We start from the raw sequence: 17,380 nt of genomic DNA, 5'->3' as shown, positions 1-17,380 counted from the left end.
AAATGATTAAGGCAAAATAAAATCTGGAAACAACAGTACTCAGCAATAAACCCTAAGTAATATACATTAATAGGAAAGCTGCCAATAGGACAACTAGGACTTCCAAATACTTCCATTACTGCCAAATTAGTAATTTATAGTTCTTGGCTATGCCCAGTGTTTACGTGAATCAGCACAATCGGGCACCAACATTCCCAAGTCTGACACAAAAGACCATACCAGGTATGAAAGTCACCCTTGTAGACAGAGACACTTCACTTAAAGTGGCCAGGGATTAACCTTGATTCAAGGCAGGCCTGCACAAGTTGTTATCTAGCAAGTCAAATGCAGCCCATCGGTGACCAGCTGCAATCTGCCAAGATTTTGACAACCTCCCTGATTCTGCAATCTCAAGCAGACAGCAAAATCATAACATTCACCAACCCTTTTGCTGAGCTGCTCTGCACAAGAGGTGAACTGCATTTTATCACACAAGATGTACAGACCGGCCTTGTATATTCAATACATGTACTATATATATATAATGCTATGTTGTCCATGCAAATAGCTGGATTTGTCATTTTTTGTTTCTGTCCACTTTGGCTTCTCTTCTTTTTTTCCAGCCTTAAGTTCAATTTACCCTATTTCTGCATCAATTTACTATTTCCCCCTTAATGTTGGCACAAATATATGTTTGCATTTTCATTCACGTCTACCTTAATATATGCAATGTTGCCTAATACATATTTTAGCAAGCAACTTTCCTTGACATAATGTAGTTTTGTACATTTTCACTAATATATGCATTTTTTAAGCACACAAGTCGCAGTACAAAATTTGGAGATGTGCAGATCTCAAAGGATTGCTGTGCTATGGTTCACTTGTTGATTTGGGCAGAGTGAATTACACAGGTTTGCATTAAAATATTAACTGAATTAATTTATCCCCAATCCCTAGTTCTATTTTAACACTTTATTCATATATTTTAGCACTCATGACAATAGCTTTATTCAGGCAATAAACCATTTGATGGTTTATTGTTCCAGGAATGAGCTGCAACAAGCTTTACGTGTCAACACCCTCTTCTCCCCTCTCCTCCTCTGGTGTGGCCAAGAACCATTTTTTTCTAGTTTAGAATTATAGCAGTTAAGCATTATAGCAGTTAAGCATTGCACGTGAACCCGGATAAACTGTGGTTAGTTTTAACTACGGTTAAATTGAATAGAAGATTTCACTTCCCATTTCTGTCAACTAAAGTTAAACATTGTGTCGCAGCCCTAAGCTCTGGTGAATCTTAGCTATTATGCATTGAAACAAGCCAGCTTCATAAACTATGGTGAAACAGGCTTGATCTGTTCCTCATGGTGGCATCAGAGGAAAAGCTGGGAGACAGCACAAGCCTGAGGTCTGTGCACATAACATTAAATCATTGTTTCTCATTATGTTCTAACTGGGATTAGAGCTTCCACATCTGAATGCTATGAGTCAACAAGTCCCTGGTTAATTTCTCACCTCTGCCACAAATTCATACAGTAGATAGAATCAGGCCCTTGGCCCAGCTAGCTTAGCATCATTACTAGTAGCAGCTTTGCTCCTCCTACCTGGGGAATGAACTTGGTATCTTTTGAAGGCAAACATGTGCTCAATATCTCTAAGCTATGGCTCTCCTTCTCACAGGGCTGAACTGTAAACTTAGACAAGCCAGTCTCTCCCAACTTCAGTCCCCACTCTGCAACACAGAACAATGCCTCCCTTCAAATATTGTTCTAAGGATTGCTGACTTAATGTATGTGGAGTCCTTTGAATAATCAAATTAATATTGAATATTTTTATGATGAAAGCTCATTGATTGTAACAGACAGAAGAGTCAAATTTCAAAGGAGCAAGTTGATGAATCACAAGGATTATAACCACTTTTTCAAACTTAGCGAACAGATTCTAGTACAGGAGAAGAGAAAGGACAGGAAGAGAGGATGAAGCATTTTACAGTCTTTCTCTTTCCCTTACATGCACACAAGGAGCGCAACTATCAGCACTATTGGAAGAGATGGTGTAATAATTAATAGAGAAAAAACAATGCATTATGAAGGTTTCCTAAACAAGGCAAAACAAACAACTCCCCTTTTAGGCAGCCACCACATATTTAAGTGAAATTGCATATATTGCAAACACCGTTGAAAAAGCCTGCAGAAAGCCTGCAAATGCTTGAAAACCCCTTTTAAAAACCAGCAGCACTTACCAGACTCCCTCCAAACTTCCTTGCTCAAACTCCAACTTTCAACAGGCCTCAAAGGCTCCTGGGATTGCGCTTGCAATGACTTGTGGGATTGCTAGGCGCTGTTTTCACACCATTTTTGCTGTTTCCGTGCTCTTTTGGGGGCTGTTTTTGCCCCTTTAAGTGCCACTTCCAGGTTCACAGTGATGTGTGTGTGTGTGCGCGTGCACAGTCACGTGTGATTTGAACACGCATTAATGTGTTGTTGCCTGTATATGTTGCTGTTGGGACATCAGAGTAGTTTGGATAATCAAGAGTTCATCAAGAAGAAGAAGAAGAACAGAGAGCCACAAACAGCTGTCTGCTTTTCAAAGATTGGAAGATGGTGAATGTTTAGGGCTGGGTGATATATCAATATATCACCCCAAACTGGTTTGACGTGCATATTGCGATATTGGTTTCATAATTTTTGACCTGGCACTATATTGTGAATCATGATGTGTGGGGGTGCCAACCTGAATTTTTAGTGCTGCCTTGATATCATCTTTTTGAGTGCCCTTGGTGGCATTGTTGGTCCTAACATAAGGCTCTGCAGATGGTGAGAGGCGTTTCTGTGTTGGTGATGGGGGATTAATTCAATTCACATTTAAAGGCAAACTTCCTAAATTTGCACTTTACAAAACAAGTACATGAACCCAAGGGCGATTGTCTTTCAAAATCCTTCAGACACTGCCATGCAGTTCTCCAGTCAAATCATGTGTACAGAAATGCATGCACGCACACACACACACACACGAGAGAGAGAGAGAGAGAGAGAGAGAGAGAGAGAGAGAGAGTATACACACTGCACTGCACTGTAGAATGGTGTGTTTCATTGTCAACCCTGCTATGAAATTAGAATGGAACAGCCTGAGGGGCCGGTGCTTGAAAAACAGTTGGAGGCTGGAGCTGTTACATTTGCATTGTGTTGCCTTACTGCAAACTCACTCTGTATTAAAAACAAAAACAAAAACCCTTGTTTGACTCAAAAGAAGTGATGAAATGCGTTACAGATGCAGTACTGGTATGTGGCCCCTGATCTCTGAATCGGCTATCGAAAATGTGAAGATGTTTATCCGAGTTGCAAAGAATTTTAGCGAAAGCCAGCAAAGGGCGAGGCAAGGTGAGCACATGTCCAGCTGAGGAAAAACTCTGGGCCATTAAGGTACAGAAGGGAACAACACCATTTGACTTGGCCCCGATGCTTTGCACTGTTTCACAGCAATCTGTGTAAATCCAACGTCACCATCCAGGAACATTTTCTCCATCCAATTAGTAACCCCTGCACACAGAATTAGGAAAGTGCAGGGAGGTCCAATAACAGAAGAAAACACTGAAAAACTACACGAAGAGACTGAAACCTACAAAGTGCAATTGGTTAGACAGAAGAATCACAGCCTCAAGAGCACACTAAAAGAAGCAAATGCATTTATGGGTCTTAATCTTTTTTGTGCTGTTAGATGAAGTCTGACGTCACCTTCTGAATTTAAGAGCTCATTAGGAGGCCGACATCAATTACAGCAGAAGGATGGACGCGGGCCAGATGCCACACAGCCATGCTGTAGCTATTAAATCTCGCTACAGGTCACAGGGCAGTCAAATACCTACTTGCAGCAGAAGAGAAAAAGAAATACGTTCCTAAAAACCAGTTTTTAATTGAAACCCACAAACAGGAGCTCGTATTTCTTCCACCAACATTAATGGAAAAAGAATATTGAATTTTGGCCTTTTCTGCCATATTAAATGTGGCAGCCGCACACACTCCCCTTGTAATGTTCCCAGCTTCACATTGGCATTTTAAAACTTTAATGGCAGCAAACGCTGCAGCTAAATAGCCACTAGAAAATTAACATAGAGAGTTATTCCATGCCTGAGAAAAGAAATGAAACAAAAACCGAGTGATGGGTGTTCCAAGCCTGCTTTATATAAGCCACCCAGTCACGAATCGGGTTGGTGAGCAGTGAGGAAAATCAAATAAGATTTAATCTCCACACAGAATAGCTGCTTTAAAGAAGTCCACACATTTTCCTACAACGGGAATGGGATGCACTAGTAGCATAGGCAATCCAAACCTTTTTGCTGCCTGTGACATAGTCCGCTGACGTTTAATGACAAACGCACCCAATCTGTACTTTTGGAAACAGTATGCAAACCGAAATGCAGCCATCCTTCAAACTGTTCACTTCTCTGCGTTCTCCAGTCAAGTAATGTTTAGAAAAATCACACATTCCGCAGCTTCCTGCTGAAATTGTGTAACTTTTCATATGGCAAATGTGCTGGGGTTGTTGGTGCTTTTTTGTCCTGCTTTTGTTTCGTTACAGCACTCCAGGCGGCCGTAATGCAGGAACACTGGGGAAGCATCTCAGAACAACTAATAAAGCAGAATGATGTGTGGTCCATTATAAATCCAATACTAACACACTGTTAGGGGTCAGGAACATGTTGCAGAATACACCATGTTTTTTTAAAAAAACACACAGTCTGGAGGGTCTCAGAATCTGTTCACATGCCCTAATTCTTTCCCTTCGAACTTCCCTGTCTCCGCCTTCCTCTTCTCTTTTCTCTCCATCACTCTCTTTCTCTATCGTACTCCTGACCCACGCCCTTCTGAAACATGAAGCTAAAAATACCTGGTTAAATATATACGTGAACAACATTGAAAAAGAAGGAAGGTAGGGAGAGCTGAAAATAGTCCACAACAAAGCAGCAGGGAAGGAATCTGCTGGAAATAGACACTGCAAAAACTCAAAAGGACATATTTGAAGAGGGTGCGTTGGCAGCTATGAGATGGCGAGCCTGACAATCAAATAATTGCCAAAATTACTGTTATACAATAATTGATCCTTGGAAGATTAGATTTTTCAAGGGCCAGCTGTGGAGAACTGGAAAGATATATGAATTTCTCAGAAATGCCAATTTATAACTGAGGCTTCGGTGTTATGAGTTTGGCCTTTGGTAGACTTTTAAACAAGATTAATTGTTCCTGAAATAACAGGAAACGTTCTGTCTAGGGGTTTCCTCCACCAACCCCATTATTACGTCCATTGTTTCTCCCCTATCACCACCATCCACACACCTGCCAAAGGTATCTTTGGGGAGGCAGCACTTTCCAAAACAATATGCAAATCAAAACACACTCATCCTTTGAAATTCGTCCTCCTCTGAATTTTGCAATGCAGTTCGCCAGCCAAGCAAATAACTACAGAAATGCATATACTGGGGGTAAAGTCTGCAAAGAAATCCAGATATTTCTGAAAACTGTATACTTACAGTTTTCTGAACACCACCAGTTTCAGTCTGAACACCACCAAAATGCTGAACACCCTCCATGGTCCACCTGTTCTGTGTCCATTGTGGGCATTTGAAAAGGACTGTCAAGCTATCGCTTGACACTTCCCAGTCTTTGAAAAGAAGAAAAATGTTTGTGGCTCTCTGCTCTTCTTCTTCACTAATATCATTCTCTTTTTATTCTGATGTCCCAAAAACACCACATAGAGAAACTTGTGCTGTATATGGCTTGGTTAAGGAAACCTTCATAATGTAATGATTTTTCTGTGAAAAAAAAAAAAAAAAAAACCCCTTTTCGCAACCTAGGAACCATAGCCTACCATGAGCAAACCTTGGCTATAGCTCATGGATACTGGGGAGAAAGCTTAACCGCAGGTCTTGGTTCGGACAACACACTTAGCTCAGCTTGCGTGGTCTTATTAAGGCAAAGTTTGGCTTAGAGTTTAAAGTCAAGAGGACACTGATTGACACTGCTACCATTTTTTCAAGATGATGGGCATGGAAATGTTGTGTTGTTACTCCCAAACAAACACATCTAAAAACTTCAGTTTGGTGGCAAAACTTATCGTGTTGAGTTTATTTTTTTTAGTCAAGAAAGCCAAAAGAAGCAATAGCACTCTGCTAAAAACATGCCTTGTAACAGTGCAAATGGTGTACAATTAAAAAAAGAAAGAACATACCATAACATATGTTTTCCCTTCTGTCTCTATATATAATAGGGAAAGGATATTTTGGCTGTCTTTTATCTTGGAGATGCAAGACAGAAAAGCATTATGCAGCCAATAATAGCCTTTTAATTGTCAACAGGTGCAAAGTAACTACTTATTATACCTATTATTTCCCTTTCTCTGAGGTTGCTCTGAAAAAGCACTAAGAAGAAAAATGGACGTGCACGTAACACAGATAAGAGAATTCTGTAGATTCCGAGGCTGATCAAAGTTTTCAGTAAAAGACCAGAGTTTTACAGGTATCAATTCTCATCCCTATGTGGTCACCATGAGAAAGTTCTTACTCTCCCAGGAAAGTGTCTGTTTACAGTGGTACCTCAGGTTAAGTACTTAATTCGTTCCGGAGGTCCGTACTTAACCTGAAACTGTTCTTAACCTGAAGCACCACTTTAGCTAATGGGGCCTCCTGCTACCGCACGATTTCTGTTCTCATCCTGAAGCAAAGTTCTTAACCCGAGGTACTATTTCTGGGTTAGCGGAGTGTGTAACCTGAAGCGTATGTAACCTGAAATGTATGTAACATGAGGTACCACTGTACAAGCCTGTAATAACTTTTGAATCTTCACTGGGTAAAGCTTTCTGTCAACAGTATCACGTGAAAGGCTTTGTATGAATTAGAATCTTCAGAAATATGCTTCTGGAGGTTTATAGCAGGAGTAGTCAACGTGGTGCCCTCCAGCCAGCATGGCTAATGGTCAGGGGTGCTGGGATTTGCAAAACATCTGGATGACACTGAGTTGGCTAACCCTGATTTAGAGGGTGGTGTATGTTTCTTTGTTTGTTTGTTTAATTTGCTTTGCCCAGCACCCTTCAAGACTGATTTCTCAGCTAGGCAAAATAAATGTGGGGAAGAGAACGCTCCAATTATTAAATCACTGAGGGTAATGAATGCTCACATAATTTAATTGGTGTTTCAATGCAAGGGCCCAATTTCGCTGCAGTGGTCTAAATGTTTAATATCTGTGTCTTCATGCCTGACATTAACAGATTAGCAACACCACATCCATTCACTACACAACACTTCTCCCAGTTTGTCTCAAGAATAACTATTGAGAATAAAAGCATTCAAAAATGATCAAGCGAAAACGAAAAGAAGCATCTCGTAGCAACTGAGACCAGACTTCCAAATCAGTTTCCAACATGGTTTCAGATCCTGCAGATTCCTCATTTCCTTTTCAACGGTGTGTTCAACTTCGCTCTCTTTCTCTCCCCCCCCCCCGCTTTCTTTGTTTTGTAAACCATGATTTGGTGTCACTACTGCTGCAAATCACTATCTACACCAGCACTGACATGAAATCCAGACTCTAATAGCTTCTAAATAATTTATAGGCTTCCAGAATATGTTCCGGCTGTGAAGCAAGGCAAGAGGCACTGTGAGGACTGAGACAACATGGCGCTCTGCTTCTGGTTGCTGTACAAAACAAGGCACATTCATCTGAAAACAGAGATGCAGAGAAGTCAAAGCATCTGCAAGGGTGTGTCTGCTTGTCTTCTGCCTTGCTCGAAATTAAGAAACAGCACTTCCCTCCCACACAGAAACCTGTATTTTTTATTTAAGTCTCAGACAGTTTCACCGTTGCCCTATCAGGCATGCAAATGGCTAAGGAACCAGCGTGGCTCCAGGGCCAGACTGGACGTGACTAGAGACACAGAGCAGGAGCAGCTCTATCTTTCTAGGAACATCTAGTTCTGCCTGAAATTGGTGCATCTAAGCTCAGCTAAAACAAGGAAGAGGTAATGAAGAATCAGTACAGATACACTGTGCATCCTTGTCTCCCCATTAGGGTGAGCTCATCCTTCTTTCTTTCATTCACTGAAGATGCTCATATTAGCCTTTAAACCTCTAAACCATTTGGGACCAGATTATCTGCCTCCATCCATACAAGCCTGCTCAAGCTTAAAGTTCAGCATCTGTGATCCTGCTCTCTGGTCCATCATTGAGAGCCGCCAGATGAGAGAGAACAAGGCACAGGGCCTTTACTGTGGTGGCTCCACATCTCTGGAATAACCTCCCCAGACAAGTACATATGGCTTCATGGCTTCCTCTTTCCAGGCTTTTAGGAAGACTTTAAAGACTTCTTTATTTCAACCTGCATTTGGTTAATTTTAGTGAACTGTGCTTTTTAATGAGTTTTTATCTGCTGTTTGTCATTTGTCATTTAATTATGCCTGTATTTTTTAACATAGTTTGGGGGGTAGTGGCTTGATTATTTGCGGAAGGAAGGATGAACAAGGATAGGCTTATAAATTAGTACAGAGGTGAAAAAGAAATAAATAAAACCACATGCAATGAGAACATTGATCTGGACGCAGCCTTGGGAAAACCTTCCAAAGGCCTCTCTCCATTAATCACTGGATAACAAACCAAGCGGACTTAGCAGGTAATAGAAATTCTGCAGGCGCTCTGCCAAACCAAAAATCCTTTAAAACGTGCCTGGATGAAGAAAGGTGGTACATCTAAAACCATCCTCAGAGGTTTGACAAGGTCTCAACTAGTTTCGTTCCCCATTAATGATGAGCGCAGGGGAGGGGTTTAATCAAAAACGGCTGGCTGTGAGGGACCTTCGTTCATTTATCTCGAAACGATCTCTATGCCTAGCAGGGTACTGTTGACAGAGCTGTGGCAATGACTTGAGCACACAACGGCAGCCTGCTTCGTCCCCCTGCCTAGCCACCGCTGGTGACTGATGCAAAACAGTGTTGTCTCAACAAAAAGTATTTTCCCATCTGACTTTCCAGACAGACTATCAACAACAGCATAGACTGAAAAGCAGGCAGAAAGTCGGCCTTTAACTAAACACAAGAGAAAGTATTCTGTTTAGAAGCAAGTTTGCTTATTCCTAAAGGAAGACATGTCAGCTCTGATTTACATGAATCATGTCCTGCAGTCGGAATACTCTGACTAGTAAAAACTGATCCAAGAAAGGGGGGGGCAACACCCCACCTCATCCCACTAAGGATGATGGGACCTAGGTATGCATGTGTGATGGTGGTGAAAGGGGCAAAGGAGACGCAGACTGCCGTTTTTTAGTTTTCCTTACTGGCTGGGACTGATGGAAATTATAGTTCAGAACATCACCAGGTATGCAAAGGCTGGACAAGACACTATGGCCACATTTGCACCTCATATTGAAAGCACTATTATACCACTAACAGTCAGGATAATAAATAAATAATAAATGATAAAGTCGATCCCTCTTCCCAGGGAATTCTGGGAACTATAGTTCAGTGAGCAGAATAGGGGGTCTCCTAGCAACTCTCAGCACCCTTAACAAACTACACTGCCCAGGATGCTTTGGGAGAGTGCTATAAATATATAGTGCAGATGCAGTCTATGATTTATATAGGCTGGAGGTGTTCTAGAGAGCTGAAACGAATCTCTGCCCATAGTGTGTATATTCATCCTACTGACGCATTGCACAAACAGGCACTGTAGGTTTATACTTTCTTGGAAAAAAACCTGCAAAATTTGTTTGACCAAAGGTGATGAATATGTACAGAAGTGGGAAGCGACATCTCTCTTACTCCCAAACCATTCTCAAGTCTCTTCAAAAATATCATCTGTCTTCCCAGTGGAATATAAATTTGCAGAAAGCTCTTTGAATGCTGGAAATTCACTTTATACAGAAGCAAGCAGCAAGCAGTTTTTTCAAAGCACATTTAGGTAGCTGCCTTGACTTCACCATTTGCCTTAATAGTTGGATTATTCACAAGTGTTTTAAAAAATGCAGCTGCTTTTTCAAAGTGAGCCGCCAAAGAGCCCCCCAAACACTGGTGCTGAGCAATGTCGCTGGAAGAAGCAAATGGCCACGGAAGGGTCTACCTCCCCGGTACAGGAAGGCTGGAGACCGGGAGAGAGCTCAGCTTGAAAGTCTGGGAAGGGCTGAGTCGCAGCAGAATGAAGCAGGCCAAGCTAACAGATTAATTTTACCCACATGACTAATAATTGACTACAAAAAAAAAGCTGAGTTGTGTTAAAAAGCAGGGACTGTCCATGAGGCATCACTGAGCTCCCTGCACCTTCGACAAAACTGGTTTTTACACACAAGCAGAGCATTCCCCTCTCCCTTAGACTTGTATTCGCTAAAAGACTCTCCTCCTTCCCCATCCCAATTTTAAAAATAGTTCAGCTTTGCATGATGAGGAAACACAAAGGTAGAACTATTCTGGACATCTAGTGAAGCACTGGCTGTCTATATTCCTTTTTTCTTTTCTTTTTGCATAAACAAACTGTCTGGAGGGGAAAGGCACATGCACAGTGACGTATCAGAGAGAGAAAAGAATCCAAATATAGAAACTGTAGATGCAAATGACTGCACCCAAAGCAAAGCAACCCTATTGCTGGACTAGGGAACCACAGGAAAGTGAGGCAATTTGAGGACACCAAAACAGAGCCTATAAGCCACACAAAAGTGAATGGAGCAATTGGTTGGGCAGCGGTGGGTGGGTGGGTGGGGTGCATACATTGTAAAAGGTTTCCTGCCTCCTTGCCCAGAGGTGATTGTTGCTTTTGAGCCTGGGCTAGAGAGAATTCAAGGAAAGATTTGAAGGTATCCTGGTGAAGTTGGACATCACACTTTCAAAAAGCAAATTAGTACAAATACTTCATGAAAATTCATCAGCAACTTAATGTGAATTTTTCCAAATATAAACATTTTGGTAGCACAATTTTGTCCCAAATACATATTTTTGCAAAGCCATTTCATTTTTGTATGCTTTTTCACTACTACTTTATCGGCGGTTGCAAGAACAAATGAGCCCTATATTCTAAACAAAATGCTTGATTAACCTGGAGGTAGGCTGTATGAATTGTGTACTGATTTGTAATGATTTGTTGGGGCTCTGGACCGTAATAAAGATTGATGATGACTATATGCATTTTTATGCAGATTTTACCATAGTATGTGCATTTTTGTAAACCTTACTTGGCTGGAGAACTGCACTGCAAAATTCAGAGAGGTGAGAATTTCAAAGGATGGCTGTGTTTCAGTTCATTTATTGTTTTGCGAAGTGCAAATTAGGTAGGGTTGCCTTTGAATGCCGAGAATCAAATTTCTCCACCCTCCCTACTCATATAGAAGAGTCATTCCCACCTGAGGGATGAACCCAGCACCTCCAAACTCAAAGTATGCTTCCCCCACTTCAAAATTATTGTTTTCATCATATGTAAATGTTTGCAGGCTTAATCAATCAATTAAATTGATTTTTTTTTCATTCAGGTGACAGCCTGATACACAATTTATATTAGTATTACTAAATGTTATGAGAGGGAAATGTAGTTCTGTCACTTTCTTCAGCAATCACACAACAGTTGCAAAGGTGTAGGTGCCCATTTTTTGTTTAAAATTGAGACCTGGCAAGAGCTGGGATTGTTCCCCCAGAACTAGGCAGCCTCCACCAGAGACAGATTTGTGATGTGTGCTCCTTGCAAATCATAGCATGATATCAAATGTAATTAACTTGAAATCCAGGCCAGTCGCTTAGCATTAGTAACCCAAGCAAGTCAGCATGAATTCTTAAGACATCAAACCCTCAAACTCCAGTCTAGGAACAAATTGGCAGCTGTGGGGTGTGTGTGTGTGTGTGTGTGTGTGTGTGTGTGTTATTTTTGGCTGGCTAATGCTAAAAGGGGGGGGGGGGTTCAGTACTTGAGGGAAAGGAGACTATAGTTTGATTACAGCTCTTCTTGGGATTAAGAAACCACTGTGCCAGTTTCCAACCCCCAAGACCCTTGCAAAATAAGTCAGGCCCCACATTAATAATGCTACATTGAATGTCAAAACAAGAGCACAAGTTTTGCTTAAAATAGGCTCTGCCAATTTTGGGGTTGGCAAAACCTGTGTAATCCTTCTAGTTTATAGAGTTCTCAAAACAAATATACTACAATGCATTTCCCCTTTCTATTTAAAATAAAAGGAAAAGGAGGAATATTCAACCCACCTGCTCAAGAATGTGAGGGTGGTCTAACAAAGTATTTTGGGGGAGGCGGGGGGGGGAGAGAATGAACTAGACGTAGAAATTTATTAAACAAACTGGGAGTAGAAATACACTCGCCTCCCTGCTTTTCCCTACCAACTCTCCCTGTATCTCATCATATGCGATTCCCATCCAACGACAGGAACATGGTTCAATTCCTTTCCCTATGTCCCCCATGGGAGCGAACACATTGAAGAGAGAGAAAAAGGCACCTCCCACCAGGCCTGCATCAGGACCAGAACTCAGACAGCATCCACCACACACAAGCAATGACCAGGCTAGAGAAGAAAGAGAAGCAGGATGTGGCACACTGGACCTGTGCCACCCACCCCAAGTCTTGCTTGGGGGTGAATACTCAGCAGGTCCTTCTTGGGAATCTATGGACTGAGCTGGGCGTCTCTGGGAAGCGGTCCCAGGTCCTGCCAGTTACCTCTCTGCAGCCTCTTTTGCCGTTTAACTGTAAACACATGAAACTACTGTTTACTGCCAAAGGAGGCTTACAAGTATAAAAACCAATTGCGCAATCATTGAAATATAAACATAACCAGAATTAAAATACACAATAAAATAAACTTGTTAAAACTCATTCACATATACACACCCAAAATTAAAATGTGCAATAAAACAAGCCCATTTAAACAAAATAGGAAGTGTGGGTTGAGAAATTTTGCCTGAATCTCAGCATGACCTGAATAGGACATTGTTGCTTATTTGTTCATAGCGATGGGGTTTGGAATGCATCAACTACAAGCAGAGGGCAAGATCCTGCTGAGGAGTGAGGGGGCTACCCCAGATAGGGCTCCGTGTCCAGTTTTTGGAGACAGAGAAGCAAATTCTCCATTAAAGAGGAACACACAGCAAACGCCTCATTTGGGGCTTTTTCAGTTTAGGGAAAAAGGCAGGTAAAATGGGGGACATGACACAGGTGTATAAAATTATGTATAATGCAGAGAAAGTGGATTTCCCTCTCTCATCATACTATAAGGGTCACACAAAATAGCACATGGTTAAACTGCAGTTATACCTCAAGATGTAGCAAGGGCCACTATTTTGGGCAGCTTTGAAAGGGTTTTAATTAACATGGGATACTGGGAACTGGGCAGAGCTGATCGAGGTGAACCACGATGAGAAAGTGGCTGCCATGGAACATTCTGAGATCATCTAGCAAATCAAGCACCTGACCTTGGACTCCATGACCCCGAAGACCAAGGAGGTGGAGAGGCAGCTACAAGTTGCAATGGCTGTATGCCAGGATCGGAGGCATACAGAACAACTATGGGAAGGGGTTGTGGCACTCAGCTCCTGCTCTGCCTTTCAAGAACATGTGGTTGGCCAAAAGGATTCTGCAGGTTGGATGCCAAGACCCCGTGACTCCACAGTTCCCTAGGAAAATGAATAACCACACTGGGCAACAGCATATTGGGTCTTTGACTTGAATATGGCCACAACTTTTATCGGTTACCGTAGAAAATGTTTTGGTGTGGATAGAGTGTTTCTATTTCACTCCAGTCCATCTGCTGGGAGTGCACGTAAGGGTAAAACACATCTTGGGAGGATGCCCTATGTCCTGCATCAATTAGGGGTACCCCTCCGTGGGTTCCCTGTTGGAGGAGTGGTATGGCACCAGCCCCTGTCTGGGCATCGGACAGAAGCCACGACTCCTGGATGCTTTTAACAGGATACCCTTTTCCAAGGAGGGGCAGGCAGAGGCTACAGCCTCCCCTCTGACCAATAATAATAATAATAATTTTTATTTATACCCCCCCCCTCCCCAGCCAAGCCCGGGCTCGGGGCGGCTAACAAGCAATAATAAAAACAAGTTGAATGAATACAACTTAAAAACAAGATTAAAATACAACATTAAAATATTGAAACAATAAAATATTAAAATGCAGCCTCATCACAGGAGGAGAAAGGAAAAAGAAAAAAGAAAGGGGGGAGGGAATCAAATTGGCCCCAAGCCAAGAGCTATGCTTCCCAATGCCTAACCATCTTACAAAGTTGTGACGACTGCTACGAGGTAGGAGAAAACCAAATAGCTGGTGCCAATTTGCCAAACGGAAAAAGCTCCCAAAATGGTGGCCAACTTGGCCCTTAGCAAGGTTGAAGCAAGTAAAAGGCATAAAATCAAGGGAGGGAGGGTGGGAGATACGGGGAAGAAAAGCAAGGAAGGCTGTTGGGCAGGCCATATATATCTATGCATGGGAGTGGGACCAAGCGTTCCCATTGGCCAGTTGGGCCCACCGCCAGGGAAATGCCCATGAAAGACTGCCAGCTATGGTCAATCAACCGGCAGCTGAGCTATCTGACCAGCCACTCACCGTATCACTTATGTGATCAGAGGCCTGGCCGCAACACCGTCCACCGATGAAGGTGAGCGGACGTCTTCCTATGTTCATGTTACAAAAAGGGGAAAAACAAGATGTATTAGCCTGTCCACTCAGAGAAAGAACATGGAGTTGCTAACATGCCCCTTCAATAATCTTCCAAGGCATGCTACAATCTGCCTGAAATAGAGAGGAAACAGGGGAGCAGGGGTGGAACGGTTTGCCAGGTTCCCATCTGCCAAAAGTTATTCTGGATCCTTACGGGGGGAAGGCAGGGTGGAGGGAGATCAGCAAGAAATCCAGTAATTAGGCTGCTGCACGCCATCTACGTATTCCTCTCCATTGGCCTGACATCTGGGAGGCACAGCTGTCTAGCTCCACCAGCTTTCTTTTCAGAGGGTGATGACGGCAAGAGAAAGACAAGGCAGCGGCACCAACAGCCCCCCAGAGAGAGACACAGCAGCCAGTCAGCATTTGCAGAGATGCCGTAAATGCATTAGCAGACAGGCGCTTGGTGTTATTTGATTGCGGAAGGGTTTTGCCTGAAATTATTTATTCCTTCTTTTCTTTTTCCTGCCCCTCAAGGCATTCTTCTCTCCCTTTCAGATCAGGGTTGTCAGTCACCAAATTATTCTGAATCCTGCCCAGCCTGGCCAGCCTTTGGCTCTGTGAGCTGCCTGGAGAGAAAAGGCTCCTTCAGCACCAGCAGCTTCACATCCCCACCTGTGTCCAACCTCTCACCCTGGCAGGAAAAGGACTTCCAAGATGCTGCTGTGCATCAAATCCTGTACAGCCAAAGAAAACAAAATGGTGCCTGCCAGAGGGAACAGCTCTAGGAAACCTGACCTTCTGGTAGCCATTTTGGAAGGCCCTAATACTTGCCACTGAGCTTGATGGTGGTGAGGACCAAAGAGCAGCATGACCCGGGCAGTTGTCCAAGATATTCCACCCCTCCGCTGTCCCCTCACCCCAAATTTCCTGCCTGAGGCGAGGCCTTTAAAATGACTGAGCCAGCAGGAAAGCTGAAAGAGGCACTTTGTTTAAGCGACTTGCATAGTCTGTCCATCGTTGCGCATTGGTTCATGGCAGATGCATAATCATATGCACACACAATCCCAGAAGATTTTGAGAATTGGATCATGTTAAAATCTGGTGGGGCTGGTGCCTGGCATGACAACTCCTAGCACAGTGGCTGCAACACTCTTTCCGTGGGAACCATGGGGTCATTTGGCACCAGACAACTGCCAATTTAAATTTCCCAGAATACCCAGAGCAACACCACACTGCAGGGCACTCCAGGAAATTTAAAATGGTGGTTTGTAGTTGCCCATCAAAGGGAGCCACGGGGGAAGACTTAGGATTCTGGGCCCTTGAGGATTCTGGGTGCTGACTCTAGTCCTGCTTGAGGTTCATGTGGTTCAACCCTAAAGTGAGAGCATCCAAGCCAGGCTTTTGTCACATGCCTTAACAGAAGACAAATAATTTATTTATTTTGTTCAAGGAGAGCTGTGCAGATATAGATAGTAGGCACATGATCAATATCTTGCAGTTTTGTGAAATGTCACTACTGAGAGTTGAAGTCTAGACAAAATTGGTCATGTCAGGCACTGGAGCCGAGGCCGGGGTATATAGGGGCTGTAAAAAAAGAGGTAAATCAACACTCTGGCTTTATGACAACCTTGTCCCCATTTCCTGAAGGAAATTTCAGAGCTGAAAAGCTGTGCAAAATGACTAAGTGGGGGAATTGAAGCCTCTTCTCTGTGAGGAAAGGCTAATGCTTCAGGGACTTATTAGTTCAGAGGCGAAGGGCTGATAGAGATTTATATAATTGACATATTGTGTTGGGAAGTTGGATGGAGAGAAGTTTTTCTTCCTCTTTAATAAGGCTAGAACTTTATGGGAATCTACAGGCAGAGATTCAAGATGAACAAGGGAATAGCCTTCTTCACACAACACAAGATCCCTTTGTGGAACTCACTCCCCTGAGGCATGCCGATGGCCATCACCTTATTCAAGGAGAAGGAGGAAGAGAGCCCAATGGAGCCTCCGGGTTCAGAGGCAATATACCACAGCCTACCAGTTGTGGAGGGGGACCAGAATGTTGCCTTCATGCCCTGTTTGAGAGCTTTCCAGGGACATCGGGCTGACCACTGTCAGGAGGAAGGTGCCTTTGACCTGGCCCAACAGGACCCTCTTATGCAATTTGCACATCCATAGACCACACTTGTCATCCATCCCCACCAGGAGTGTGTGGTCTCCTACCATGTAGCGCCTATGGAAAGCAAACATTTATGACTAGGCAAAGTGATATAAAACGCAGCAAGTGCCCATCAGTCACCATGGCTAAATGGAACCTCCGTGTCAGAAGCTGCAGGATATCTAAAAGACCACCACCTTTTTTATGGTAATTCCCAGGACAGCTGAATGCCTGCTATGCTAATTTTACCCCTTTCACTCAGGACACATCCATCTCTTTCTTCCAGGGCGGCTGAATATTGTGCTGCTGCATGTAAAACTCACCAGGGGTTAAATTTAGCAAACTTAAAATTTTGCTTCCTATGCCTGGCATTTTATAGTAGGTTATTAGTTCTTTTTATTGCTATAGTCTTCTGCTTTGGCTGGCATGGCATTATTTTATATATTCTTTCTGAATATTAGCCACTGCCTGCAATAAAGAGATAAGACTGATTCAAAAGCATTGGGTGATGGGAACAGGAGACAGGGCCTTTTCCACGGCTGCATCCCAGTTCCACAATCGCCTCCCAAAAGAGGTGTTCTGAGCACAGCCGAGGGAGGACAAACAGCCGGTAATTATTGACAAAGCACAA

General features: G+C 43.0%; 1 protein-coding gene and 2 long non-coding RNA genes across 13 annotated transcripts in view; 2 read left to right on the top strand and 1 right to left on the bottom strand.

Annotated features, from left to right (window-relative positions):
* The window catches only part of LOC310666937, a 288,749-nt gene that overhangs the window by 98,901 nt on the left and 172,468 nt on the right, over window positions 1-17,380 (top strand). The gene's annotated exons all lie outside the window — the stretch shown is intronic.
* The window catches only part of PITPNM2 (phosphatidylinositol transfer protein membrane associated 2), a 210,676-nt gene that overhangs the window by 110,465 nt on the left and 82,831 nt on the right, over window positions 1-17,380 (bottom strand). The gene's annotated exons all lie outside the window — the stretch shown is intronic.
* Window positions 425-9,172, top strand: LOC310666931. Its single transcript, XR_014506115.1, has 4 exons — window positions 425-507; window positions 3,247-3,356; window positions 6,375-6,488; window positions 7,579-9,172. It is a non-coding gene; the product is annotated as an uncharacterized lncRNA (long non-coding RNA).

Source organism: Podarcis tiliguerta (assembly GCF_965153285.1).
Source record: "Podarcis tiliguerta genome assembly, chromosome: 16".
NCBI classification, from domain to species: Eukaryota; Metazoa; Chordata; class Lepidosauria; order Squamata; family Lacertidae; genus Podarcis; species Podarcis tiliguerta.
Note: the sequence above shows the minus strand (reverse complement) of the source record. Positions and strands in the feature narration are given on the sequence as shown.